We start from the raw sequence: 13,189 nt of genomic DNA, 5'->3' as shown, positions 1-13,189 counted from the left end.
TCACTGAAATGATCCATGTTAAGGCATGTGGTGGACATACTCCTCTCAGAAGCTAGTAGTAATCTCACCTGTTTGTCTTGATACAGGAAACGGAGTCACAATACACCCAGGATGTCCCAAGACCTCATTCTGGAGTCAACTTAGATGGTAGTGCCCCCCTTCCCCGCCCTGGCCCACTGAAAGGACTTGAGTGGGGCCAAAATCTTGCCCAAACTCCACTCGCCAAACTGTGCCTTGCAAGATGCAGTTCTTAAACAAATATATAGAATTGTAAACTTGAAAACTATGAATTTTTATTAACCAATGCCACTCCAATAATTTCAATGAAAATTTAAAAATGAAATTAAAAAGAATCGGCCCACAATGACAGGGTAACTTTCACTAGTTCATTCTCTCAGAGGAAGGGGGCACTTTTTTCTAATTGACACCAAGCCATTTGTATGAGCCAGCAGCTTTCTGGCCACTTCCTTTCACATCTTCTGCTCCAGGCTCAAACTCAGCCCCATGGGTTGAAATGATGGTGATCAGAGCACAGCAACAATCCCTGAGGTCACTTCTTCCATCACATTCTACTCTAAAAAACTGCTCAGATAGTTACTGAGGGCTCCAGGATGAACAGTTGCAGCTCCCCTCATACTTGTGAAGTCTGTATTTATGTCCTGTTTTGTGACAGTTGCCCTTCCTATTAAAAAGCACGGAGCTGTGTGGGACAGGAAATGGGGAAATGCTCTGAGCCTCAGACACATCTAAATAAGATGGGGAGAGCACTGGGAGTAATAAGCAACCAGTCCTTGACAGAGTCCTTTGATACTACAAACCTGCTTACAGTGATTTCGGAGTTAGTACCTAAAAGTGAACCGTGAATAATGTTGCTATTGAGAATTTCTGCATTAAAAAAAAAGGATCATGACCAGCATAGGCAAAGAGTGAGACAAGAAGGCAGGGGGCCCACCAGGAGAGGCTCAGCAGACGCAGAGTATTGAGGAACTAGAAGAGAGGAATCTAGATTGCACCAAACAGCCCGCCCTCCTAGCTGCATCTGTCAGGCCCTGACTTCAGAATAGCAGGGATAGTTTATCATTTGCTATAAAAAATTATTGTATGTCCAAGATAACTAGTTAGTAACCTAAATAGGTTACATAGCCCAGGTTTTAATCATTTTCCACACATTTTCTTGTCACCTTAAAAATTCCTGGTCTGGGTGAAGTCTCACTTGCATTAAGCAATTGATATTCTGGGGCTGATATTGGTTAAAATCCAAGAAGCAGCCATTTTTATAGAGTATCACGTCAGCTTTGTTTCTGTCTGGCAAGATGCACACTACCTCCACCATTCCTGCTTGTCCCTGCTAGTGTCTTGTCGATCCATGAGAACTGACTTCCAGCCTTTCCTCCATGACATCAGAAGCATTAAGAAGCAAACAAACAAGGATAGCCTTTCACTTTGTGGCAGAGAGAGACATGAAGTATAAAATAGCAGGTCATTTTGTCCATAACCGGTTAGAGCACCACAGTGCTATCTTTTTCACAGAAAATTGTGTAACTCTGGAATTTTATGGGTGAGTGTGTGCGGTCACGTACAGAACTTTGATAATGAGTCCACTGACTTGACCCACGAATTAGTTGGGTCAATCACAATGAGACTGGTCAGTTCATGATTATTTAGGGAATGATGACACAGAGAGGTCTTTGGTAGCTCCATCCCCTTTGGGTGCACATGTGTGGGTCAAGGCCCCACTCCTCATTTCCAAACGTGCAGAGGGGTCACAGGCAGGGGAAGGGAAAAACTCCAGACTCTAATCCAGGAAAAGCCAGCCTTAATGGTGTTGACATCTCTAGTATTACGGGAAAGGAGAATTTTTTTTAAGATTTTATTTATTTATCTTTAGAGAGGAAAGGAAGGAGAGGAGAGAAACATCAATGTATGGTTGCCTCTCGTGAATTCCCTGCTGGGAACTGGCCTGTAACTCAGGCATGTGCCCTGACTGGGAATCGAACCATGATCGTGTGGTTCACAGGCCCGCGCTCAATCCACTGAGCTACACCAGCCAGGGCAAAAAGGAGATTTTTTAAAATGGCATATGTATTCAGACTACTTTTTTAGTCTTGTTTTCTCACAACATTAAATGAAGTGGAAATCAAAGCATATGATTTATTAACAGTGGAAGAGAATCATAGTACTAGAATTAATTTTACAAAAGATTAAAGAATATTTATTCATGAGTCTTGATTACATAGAACTTCAGTGTGTAACTTTCCCGAAGCCCTCTCCTCCCTTGTCTTGTTTCTATACCACCATTCTGGGTTATACACTCTGCATAGCACTTAATTAACACTTTGATTTGTGCCCAGGTCTTAATTTATAAAGGTGACTGAGTGATGACATGAAGAGGCCAATGCCATTGAAAGAAAATTTGCTGTCACTCACCATTTTCCTAGAATGGAGAGGCACATGTGTCATGCAGGCCACAGGAGGAGGCACTGGATATTTTTAGGAGGCAGAAGTAGAAGTCAGGGGGAAAAGGAAGTATAGGGTTACAGCTTTTATTGGAGTTTCTGTGGGAAAGGCAAGGCACGGAAAACAGATTAAGATTGGCTAGTTTTAACAATTCCAGCAGGTTTGGGGACTAGGGACCGTCTCTAGTTGTTTGGTACTTGGCTGCGGTTGATTTAGGGCAGGGAAAATAGAGGCTTGGTGTGTGAGAGTTGTTAGATAATGAAGTGGTTGAGGGTATGGACTTCTGAGTGGTTGATTTGCATATGAAAGTTTGGTTTACTGACAGATTGTTGACTATCCCTAGGCATTAACTGGCTCTGGGAGAGGCAGTTTCTCCTCAGACAGCACGTACTCGTCTTCCTTCCCTGCAGATGTTAAAACACTATATAATATTAAAAATTAGATTCAGACTTCTGGCCAAGATGGAGGTGTAGGTAGATGCACTTTGCCTTCTTGTACAATTAAAAGAAGCAAAACAACAAATTTAAAAATAAAAAATAACCAGAATCTCCAGAAAATTGAACTCTGATGACAAAGGAGTTAAAGAAGAAACATTCATTCCAACTGGGAGGAGGACTGGAGAAGGGCAGCCAGGGTGGAGAGGATGCAGGGCAAGTGGCTAGGGGACCGGTGGTCGCACATTTGTGTGTGGACAAACTAGGAAAAACAACTGGGGAGTGAGACCATGCAACTCAGGGTTCCAGCATGGGGAAATAAAGCCTCAAAACCTCTGACTGAAAAAATCTCATGTGGCCATGAGAGAAACTCCCAGCCTCACAGGGGAGTTCATTGGAGTGACCCACAGGATCCTAGAATGTACACAAACCCACCCACCCATGGACATGAACTAAGAGTGGGGGAATGCTGGTGGAAGGGGGTATGCAGGGAGGAGGGGAATGAAAAGGAGAAAAAAACAAAAAGGGTGGGACAACTCTAATAGCATTATCAATAAAATATATGAACAAAGAATTCAAAAACATGATTGATACGTATTTTGTATCAGAATTATGTTTATATGACTGTCTCCTCTATTAGATTGGGCCTCTTTGGGGCCAATGACTTTGTTTTGTATTAAAATCCAGGCACTTAGCATAGTTCTGGACACATAGCTTAATAAATACTAAAAGAGTGAATGAACGTTAAGTATAATAACAGTCACTAATGCCAACGTCTTTAAAATTTTATTTCACTTAGTCCTCACAGCAGCCAATTAGTACTTTTTTATTGCTGCTGAAACAAACTGCCACAAATTTAGTGGCTTAAAACAACATGAATTTATTATCTTATAGTTCTGCATGACAGAAGCCTGACACATATGCCTCACTGTGCAAAAAATCAAGGTGTCAGTGGGGATCCATTCCTTTTTGGAAGCTGTAAGAGAAAATCCAATTCCTGATCCACTCCAGTTTCTAAGGACTGCCCACACTCCTCAGCTCATGGACCTCTCCCATCTGCAAAGCTAACATGACATCTTGAGTCCTTCATACTTTGCATCACCCTGACTTTCTCCTCTGCTTTCCTCTTCCACTATTAAGGACCCACTGTAGCAAGCCTGGATAATCTACTTTATGGTGAGTTGATTAGAATCTTAATTAGAATATGGACACCTTTGGGAGGCCATTAATTTGCCTACAGAATACCACAAAATTACTGTTATTGTTGTCTTTATTTTACAGATGAGGACATTATGGATAAGAGAGGTTTTTATACTTTGTCCAAGACCCCAAAGCTGAAATTCAAGTAAAGGCCTGTTGGAAACAGAGACTCATTGTGGGCCTGAGGGCATTGGAGTATGGCTCCAGATAGTGTTAGGCTGGGCCTCTTAGACTGTCTGCACTTTGGAAGGATTCTGTCCAGAGTATGGTTGTCAATTTGCAGATTCAGAACTTTCATTTTGTCAATTTACATAAAGATGACTAGGTTCAGAGGGCTGATGGATTGCAAACAAACTTGGAGAATAAATCAATATGGTAGTTTATTCATTTAAAAGTAAAGAGACTTAGGCGCATTATTGCTCTTTAAAAAAATTGTTTATAACCCTGGCTGGTGTGGCTCAGTGGACTGAGTGCTGGCCTGAGAACCAGAAGGTCACTGCTGGGATTCCCAGTCAGGGCACATGTCTGGGTTGAGGCTGGGTCCCCAGTAGGGGGTGCTCGAGAGGCAACCGCACATTGATGTTTCTCTTCCTCTCTTTCTTCCTCCCTTCCCATCTAAAAATAAATAAATAAAAACTTTAAAAAATTGTTTAAAGATTTACTCAGAAAATTATATTATAGAACAAAGTTTTCTTGCTAAGAATAGAATTTGAGCAAAAGAGTGTATATTCTTAAAGCATATTCCTTTACTTATTTTCTTTGCACTGACAATATTTTTGTCTAAATATTAATCATTAGACTAAGAGTACCTTTCAATAGTTGTGCAGAAACACCTCCAACTGACACATTCTTGGTTTTGACTCTTCCTGTTGAGAATGCTTGCAAAGTGGGGATAAACAGTGATAGAAGGAAACTTGACTTGGGTGGTGACAATATATGGCTGATGTATTATAGAACTGTGCCCCCAAACCTATATAATTTTACTAATCAATGTCACCACAATAAATTCAATTAAAAATTAGATTAAATTAAATTAAATTTAAAAAGAATGCATGCAGATGGCAACCCTCCACTCAACTCCATTCACTAAATCACATTTCACACATTAAATCAGAATTTATTTATTATTTTTAATTATTATTGTTTGGGATTTTTATGAGTTTATTTGAGCCAAACTGATGACAATTTCTGGGACTCAAAACTCAACAGATTGAGAAAATGCTCCAGCGATTGGCAGTTTTGCACCTTATTTTACACATTAGAATCAAAGGAGGAGATGTAAGGAGGTTACATGAAATCCATTGGTGATAGGTTAAGGAGGTTAGGAAAGTGAATTAGGGAAATCTCTGGAATTGGATAAAAAGTAAAAAAATACCCACATATTTCTTTTATATTGGTGGGCATAGGATAGTTAACAGTTAACAATTTTAAAAGTTCTACTTCTGAGGGTAATTTAGTAATGGTGGTGGGGAAGAATAGACGGGCCACGTGCTTTCCAGTGTGCCTCAAACCCCACCCGTCCCTGTGTTTGCCCAGGTAAAGTGTTTAGAAAAGCGTTCAGTAAGGCCCTCCACGCATGGCAGCTGACGTTCTTGGTTTTCCATTGCCCACATGCCTCCAGAGGCATAAGACTTTGCCACGCTACTAACGCAGTGGTCTATCGCCCACAGGCCGGGTCCTGCCCTTTCACTGCATTTTTCTATGGCCTATGAGCAAAAAATGGTTTTTAAATTTCTAAGTGGTTGAAAAATATTTAAAAAAGAAAATATTTCCTGATGTGTGAAAATCACGCGAAGTACAAATTTCAGTGTTCATAAAGGAAGTTGTGTTAGCTTACAGCCATTTCTATTTGTTTGTCTCTCATCTACGGGGGTTTTTGAGCTACAACAGCAGAGGAGAAGATAGCTTATGGCAGAGATTCAATGGTGCCTCTGTTCGTGCAGCTGCCTCTAGCTAAATTCTTTACTATCCGACCCTTTATGGACAAAGTTTGTTGACCCTGGTCCATGTGATGTATACCCCAGCTCTATGTGACCATGTTCTCTAAACCGTCCTGAGCTTGAGCTTGACAAATGTGAACTTTCACCTCTTCTTTTGTGGGCAACAACCTGTAGGCTACAGTTGGGTGTCGGTTGGTGGACGTCACCATGCGTTTGGTTGCTGAGGGCGAAAGTAAGATTATTCCTGTCTACTTGGTTTGGTTCCAGAAAATAGGTGTTGATATTTTTTCCAAGTACCAGGATTCATTCTCATGAAAAATCATGAAGTGGAGAACACGGTGCACTATGTTGGCTTTGGTGTTTTTGTCACATACTGTCAAAGGGCCTACCTTTTTGCTGTTAATATCCTGAAGAAACAAAGGAGAGCATTATGCTAAGTGAAATAAACCAGGCAGTGAGGGACAAATACCATATGATCTCATCTTTAACTGGAACATAATCAACAAAAGAAAAAAGCAAACAAAATATAACCAGAATCATTGAAATTAAGAACAATCTAAAAATAGCCAGAGGGGAGGGTGGAGGGGACAGTGGGGAGAAGGGTTTTCAGGAACTACTTACTATAAAGGATACCTGGACAAAACAAAGGGGGAGGGTGGAAGCACAGAAGGGAGGTGAGTTTGGAGGGGGAGTGGTGGGGAGAAAATACAGACAACTGTAATTGAACAACAATAAAATAATTTAAATTGCCCTTGCTGGTGTAGCTCAGTGGATTGAGCTCGGGCTGGGAACCAAAGGGTCACCAGTTCGATTCCCAGTCAGGGCACATGCCTGGGTTGTGGGCCACGTCCCCAGTGGAGGGCACATGAGAGGCAACCACACAGTGACAATTCTCTACCTCTCTTTCTCCTTCCCTTCCCTTCTCTCTAAAAATAAATAAAGTCGTTAAAAAATAATTTAAATTAAAAAAAAGATTATTAACTATGCCCACAACTAAAACTTTCCCCCAATCAATAAAAAGAGTGGAATCAAGTTTTAGTTTTAGTGAGGTCAGATCCTGAGTTTTTAATTATTAAGATTCTGAGAGTAAGAAACAAAATATTTGATGTGCTAAATCCTTGATTAAAGAAAAAATGTCATGTTATTCATTGGAGTTGAAGTTCAAAGACAAAACAAACTCTTAAAAAGGAGATAAGACACATTCCTTAGTGGATTTAGCTCTATTATTGAAAATCTAATGAAAAAACAAAAATTGGGTTTAATTAGAATCCCCTGGCATTGGAGTTGGTTGGCAGAGATGTCCAAAGGTCACAGATCCTTCTCCTGTGACGCCTCTGTCCTCACAGGAGCCTTGATTTGTTTATACTCATTTTGTTTTCAGGTTGAAAGTCTGAGCAGATTTTCATTCCAGGCAGAAAGTGGCCAAAAATAACTAAAAGTTCAAAGGAGGGACTCTTTTAAAAAATGAAACTAAACTGTAACTCCAGAGTTGAGGGCTTTAAAAAAATATGTAATATGTACTTATTTATTTCTCATTAATTATAAAATTTTCAGACTCCATACTTTGTTTTGTGTAACTCAAATCCTACTCAATGAAACGAAGAAGAGGACATTGTTATATAATTATATATATTTTCCAATTTGCAGTGACAATTTTGGAAAATGTCATAATGTAGTAATTTATTTTGCTCTTGAAAAATCAAAACCTGTATAGTATTAAAAGCTGAGCAGTATTTAAGTTAATTAATACAAAGTTACATAGAATTAAGGCTTTTTAAGAAACAAAGCAAACTCATTCTTCCTTTCATTGTAGTTTCTAGGAAGATATAGGATAAAAGGAGAGATTTGATTTAAAGTTCACCTTAACAGGGTTTACTGTGGCATAGTAAAACCAAGGTGTGCGTTCAAAGTTCTTTGAGGTAAGACCACCCCTTTCAATAATCTGCCAAATGTGTGTTGGACCTTTCCTGATATACCAAATACAATGTACTAATGTAGAATCTTTTAAGTCACACTTCTTTATGGAGAACCAGATAATGAATAGATACTAAAGTTATGCAAATAATTAGGAGCAGAGTCCTCACTTTTTTTTCCTCCCAATCTGGCTTTACTGTTCCCAGCTTTATGATCTTAGTCAACAGGTTCGTATTTCTGAGCTTTTGTTTCCTCATGCGCATAAAATGGGGTTTTAAGGATTAGAACACATGATGCAAATGAAGACTTTGATGTTTCATTACCTGGGCCACAGGGCAAGTTCACTGTCACTATCAATGTTGACTATTATGTTGCCGAGATTACTGGATCAAAGTCTTACAGTGATTCTGCCATGGAAAAATGTCAATGTTAAATACCAAGTTCATACACTCAACAAACGTTTATTGCAGTAATGATAACTCAGGCTTTGAAATTCGACAGACTTGTTTTGAATTCCAGCTCTGAACCTTCCAATTTTTGGATTACATATGCCTCCTTCTTACCCCTGAAGACCCTGAATCTTCTTGAGTCTTGCAGGGATTCTTTTGGTGGCCCCCTCCTCTACCCCACTGTATAATCCTACATCTCCCACTTCCAGAGGCTTGAATTAATTTTCCCAAGCATCTGTGACATACTTTTCATCCTCCACTAGCCAACCCTATCCTCAAACTCCCTGCTTCCAAGTCTTTAACAATCTGCTTACTCCTAACCCTCCTCTACCAGCACACCACACTGTGCCTGCGGCACAGCGGGCACTCAGAAGCATTTGGAGAATACACGTAGTGTGATCTTTTCCTGACTAATCAGTACAGAGTGCTGACTTGGAAACACTCTTGATAGGAGATTCATGGTGGTACCACCATAGGGCTGTTTGTTTTCAAAATCAAAAGGAATATTTTAACCACCATCAAAGTCTACCTTCATTTCTCCTGCCCTATAAAGCTTTCCTTTTTGGATTTGGTTCTTTCCTTGCTACCCTTAACTTCTAGAACTTCTTTATTTTGTGGGGAACCATGGCGGACATTCTGGATACTCCTGTCAGATCCCTCTCTAACAAGGAAGGCCTGGTTCCACTGGCTGTCAGCCCACCTCACCCAAACCTGCATCTGATGGCTGCTGCAGGGGAGGCAGGATAGAAAGAAGTTAAGGAAAAAATCCCCACAAGTGGAGTTAGGAAGTAGTAGCCCACATCACGGCCCATAAGCCTACAGGCCCTCTCACTAGAGCCCATACCTCTGTTCATGATCAAAGGGATAGTTTATGGCAAGAATTTCTTCTGGTGGCCACGGGAGTCAACAACAATAAAAACTGGTTAAAACCAGGTCCATATAAGATGGAGAAAAAATTCACCGGAGATGACCCCAAAGTTCACTATACCATCATTACAATGAAAATTGAGACCACAAGTAGAAGGGGGCCAAGGGGGATGAACCACTTCTGAAAAGGACCATATTAGAAATGACACCACTGTCCCCCTTATCCCAACCAGAAGATTAAGTCAGAATTTCAGAAAATTTTGTTTCTACAAAATTCAGAAACAACCTATCATTGGAAACACATAAAATCCCAACAGCTGACTGGCAGCACAAAACTCACTTGTTGGCCTGTGTCCCTTTGAACTCATACTTCGCTTCTTTCACAGTGGCACCCTCCTACATCCTGATTCTCTCTTTGTCTCTACCTGAATAAAATGTTTTTGTTCTCACTTCGACTCATATTTGAAATCTTTCCTGCAGGAGTCTAAAGCCTGGAGGTTTCCTGACATGCAAAAGTTCTCAAACCACGCTGGGGCAGGGGCAGTTCCCAGCATGAAATTGGTCTGGTGACATGGGGGCATTAAAGGCTCGTAGTCACACGCCAACTCAGGACAGCTGGGGACCACCCTATCTTAGCATTTCTTGTGGGGTTGGCTATGATTTCACTGAGGCTGCATCTCTGTTCAACCTCTCCCTCAGCTCAATTCTGCTTCCTTTTCTTTCTTTCCATTGTTGATCCTAAGTGCGCTTACCTGGACACAAATCTTCATTTCACAGTCACCTTCCTGGGCATTTGTATTAAAATGTTTTCATTTTCTTCTAGGTTGAGAGTGCTGAATGGCAGTCTCTGTAGTGGTCATACCTTAGATATATTAATACAAGAGGTTCCTCACTTCCTCTTAGCAGCTCCACTCTATCCGCCCCCCGTCCCTACACTCTGTATCTTGTACTCAACTCCTACTTTAGCACTTGAGTTGGAGAAATTGAATATAAGAATACCTGGCAGCTACACAGGTAGAGAGTTGGGATGGAGCTTGCCCTAAAAGAGAAATTGTATACACTGGGGAGTTTTGCTCATGGTGCACCCTCCTAGAAGCAAACCCAACTTACAAAAGGAACTCTCCCAAGTTCTTCAGGCCCTTCTTAGTAGTCCAGCGGTTGTTTTTTTTTCACCTGGAGCTACACCCATAATTAAGAAAGAACATTAGCCTTGTATTCCTGTATAAAATCTTTGGGGTTTTTCTTTCTCCCAAAGCTGTTACCTGGCTGTGTTGGAATAATAATGGCATACTATGTTTTCACTCCATGAGCATAAATAGAATATGGTCTTGAAGCTTTATTTTTTAAAGATTTTCTTTATTTTTAGAGAGGGGGAAGGGAGAGAAAAAGAGAGGGAAAGAAACATCAATATGTGGTTGCCTTTCGCATACCTCCCACTGGGGACCCGGCCTGCAACCCAGGCTTCTACCTTCACTGGGAATCGAACCAGCAACTCTGGTTCATAGGCTGACACTCAGTCCACTGAGCCACACCAGCCAGGGCTTGAGCCTGTATTTTTAAAGACAATTCAGACTTTCTTACCAGGAGTGGCAAATATTAAAGGACCTAGGAAATATAAAAAGAAAAATGTGTAAATAACCTTTACTTATTTTAAATTATGAGTCATTTGTCCTCTTAAGTATTTACACAGTGACTTATTCTTATCCTTTCCCTTACATGCAGCCAAATGAAATACAAATACATTTAACAAGTGAATCATTGCTGATTTATACAACATGATTTTTGCCTGGAAAATTTAAGTCATCTAGATGGAGAAGTGCTCCATCTCTAAAAAATCTACTTTGGTTAGTATCAGTTAATGCACACAAAAACACACAATTTAGAAATGGAGCACTTTATTTTCCTTCTTGACCAACTTCATCATTTAAGCCTTTAACTCTTCTCCCCCTTCACTCTAGTGGAACATTGGGAGGAACAGCAAGGCCTTTGTGTGGTGACTCAGGGTACTTTTCTCTGTCACAGACTGAAGACCTCCTCATTTTACTCTCTCCTCTCCCCTCCATCCCAGGCCAAAACTGAAGGTGTAACGTTTATTCTACATTTTGTTAAAATATAATCTGCTGTCTCTTCGAAAGCAGATTGAATTGGTGGCTGTAAAAATTCGGAAACAGAGATGATTTTGAGATGAACTAAGCAGGAAGATCTCTCCTCAGATTGGTGCTGTCCCTGCTAAGGTCAGAACCCTGAAGTGACCTGGCGGACAATGGCCACAAGCTGCAGTCAGCACCTCTTTGACCCTGCGGCAATTCTACTTGCCCAAATGCTATGCTTGTTTTTCCTTTTCTAAAAGTGTTTTCTTTTTTTGTATAAATAATGGTGGGATCTAGACAGTCATATTGTGTTATTTGTCTTGTTGCATTCAGCCAGAATCCTAGAGAAAACAAGCATCCCGCTGTGACTAATCACAGGGAGCCACTTAAAAACTGTGGGAACTGAGCAGCACAGACCTCCCTCCAGAGGTTAAAAAGGGACACGTTCAAGAGGGGCCAAGAACAATAATCATTTCCGTTAGGCAGCATTTAACCCATCTTCTTGGGGCCCTGTGCCAAAACATGGCTTCTGATAAATAACAGGACTCAAACAAGATTTGGGCCTATAGAAATGTCATGTGATTTCTGAAATAATGCCATGTGAATTCGGAAAATGTTACATGTAGGTGCTCAGGGGTGACTTGAAGGTTTTCTACCCGATCTGTCAAGGGTGGAAGAAAGAGCTATAATTTTCCTCTCTCCTCTTGGAGAGAGATGAAATTAAATCTTAACACTTAAGTGTTTAAGCTAAACACTTAAATTTAAATAAAAAATCCACCTCTTAACTAAAGAAGAAGTTCTGGGCTTCATCTTACTTTCAATGTAATTATCTACAAATTCTATTTCTAAGGTTTCTCCCAGATCTAGAATTCTTGTATTCTGAGTATAAGATGCCAGATAATCTGAAAATGGTCATGTTAATTTCCACAGTTTCTTTATTTCCCCTTAAACAATATGTGAATCACTTCTTTTCTCAATAAAATACATTAAAATTAGAATTATAGGCATTTTCCTCCATCAGGATGGAAGTTAACAATATCTTCAGTGTGTGCAACAACCTCCAGTGGCTGAGGACGGGGAGCAATCCCCAGGAACCAGTCTTGCTTTCAATTCCCAGTTTATCCAGATGTTTTTTATCTTCCATTCTTTTTGTTTGTTTTGGGACTGTAATGCCTTTGTATCGATGGTGTACAACCTTCTTGTATTTGGACCCAGGAAATGTCCCAGTTCTATCCAAATATATGTCTGTTTCACTTTGAGAAAATGAAAACAAAAACAAAAACCCCACCAAGTTAGCAAATTTAACAATTAAATTAGAAAAATTCTCATATGGATGAACTTCTTATTGAAATAATGCAATTTGTTAATATTTAGAGGTTATTTTACCTTGGTAAGTAATTCTTTTTTTAAAAAAAAATATTCATTTTGGTAAAATTCATTTGGTTGGATATTCATTTCATACTTTAAAACATGTTTTCAGAATAAAAAATTAATTTTGATAAAAAAATTAAAAATAGAAAAATTGTAGAAAGAAATAAAAATTAAAAAAATAAAAATCAGTCTTAAATGTGAGCTTCTCAGAAGAAGAAATGCAGATAGAAACAAACTAAGATAAAAGGAAAATCTGACTGATTCCAAATGCCAAATGTAGCTGAAGTTACGTTTATTATACCTCAAAGTGATTTAATTGGAGGGTAACACATAAGGAAATAGGATGCACAAAATGGAAAAGACAAGAAAAAAACAGTGCACACAAGAAGTTATGTAGATACTTAGAGAGATATAAGATCATTTGTAATTTAAGATTTCATACTTGCATGTTTTGAAGTTATTTGTAA

This window comes from Sturnira hondurensis, unplaced genomic scaffold (assembly GCF_014824575.4).
Source record: "Sturnira hondurensis isolate 20B ecotype Veracruz unplaced genomic scaffold, ASM1482457v3 Scaffold0013537, whole genome shotgun sequence".
NCBI classification, from domain to species: Eukaryota; Metazoa; Chordata; class Mammalia; order Chiroptera; family Phyllostomidae; genus Sturnira; species Sturnira hondurensis.
This window is presented reverse-complemented; position numbering follows the sequence as displayed.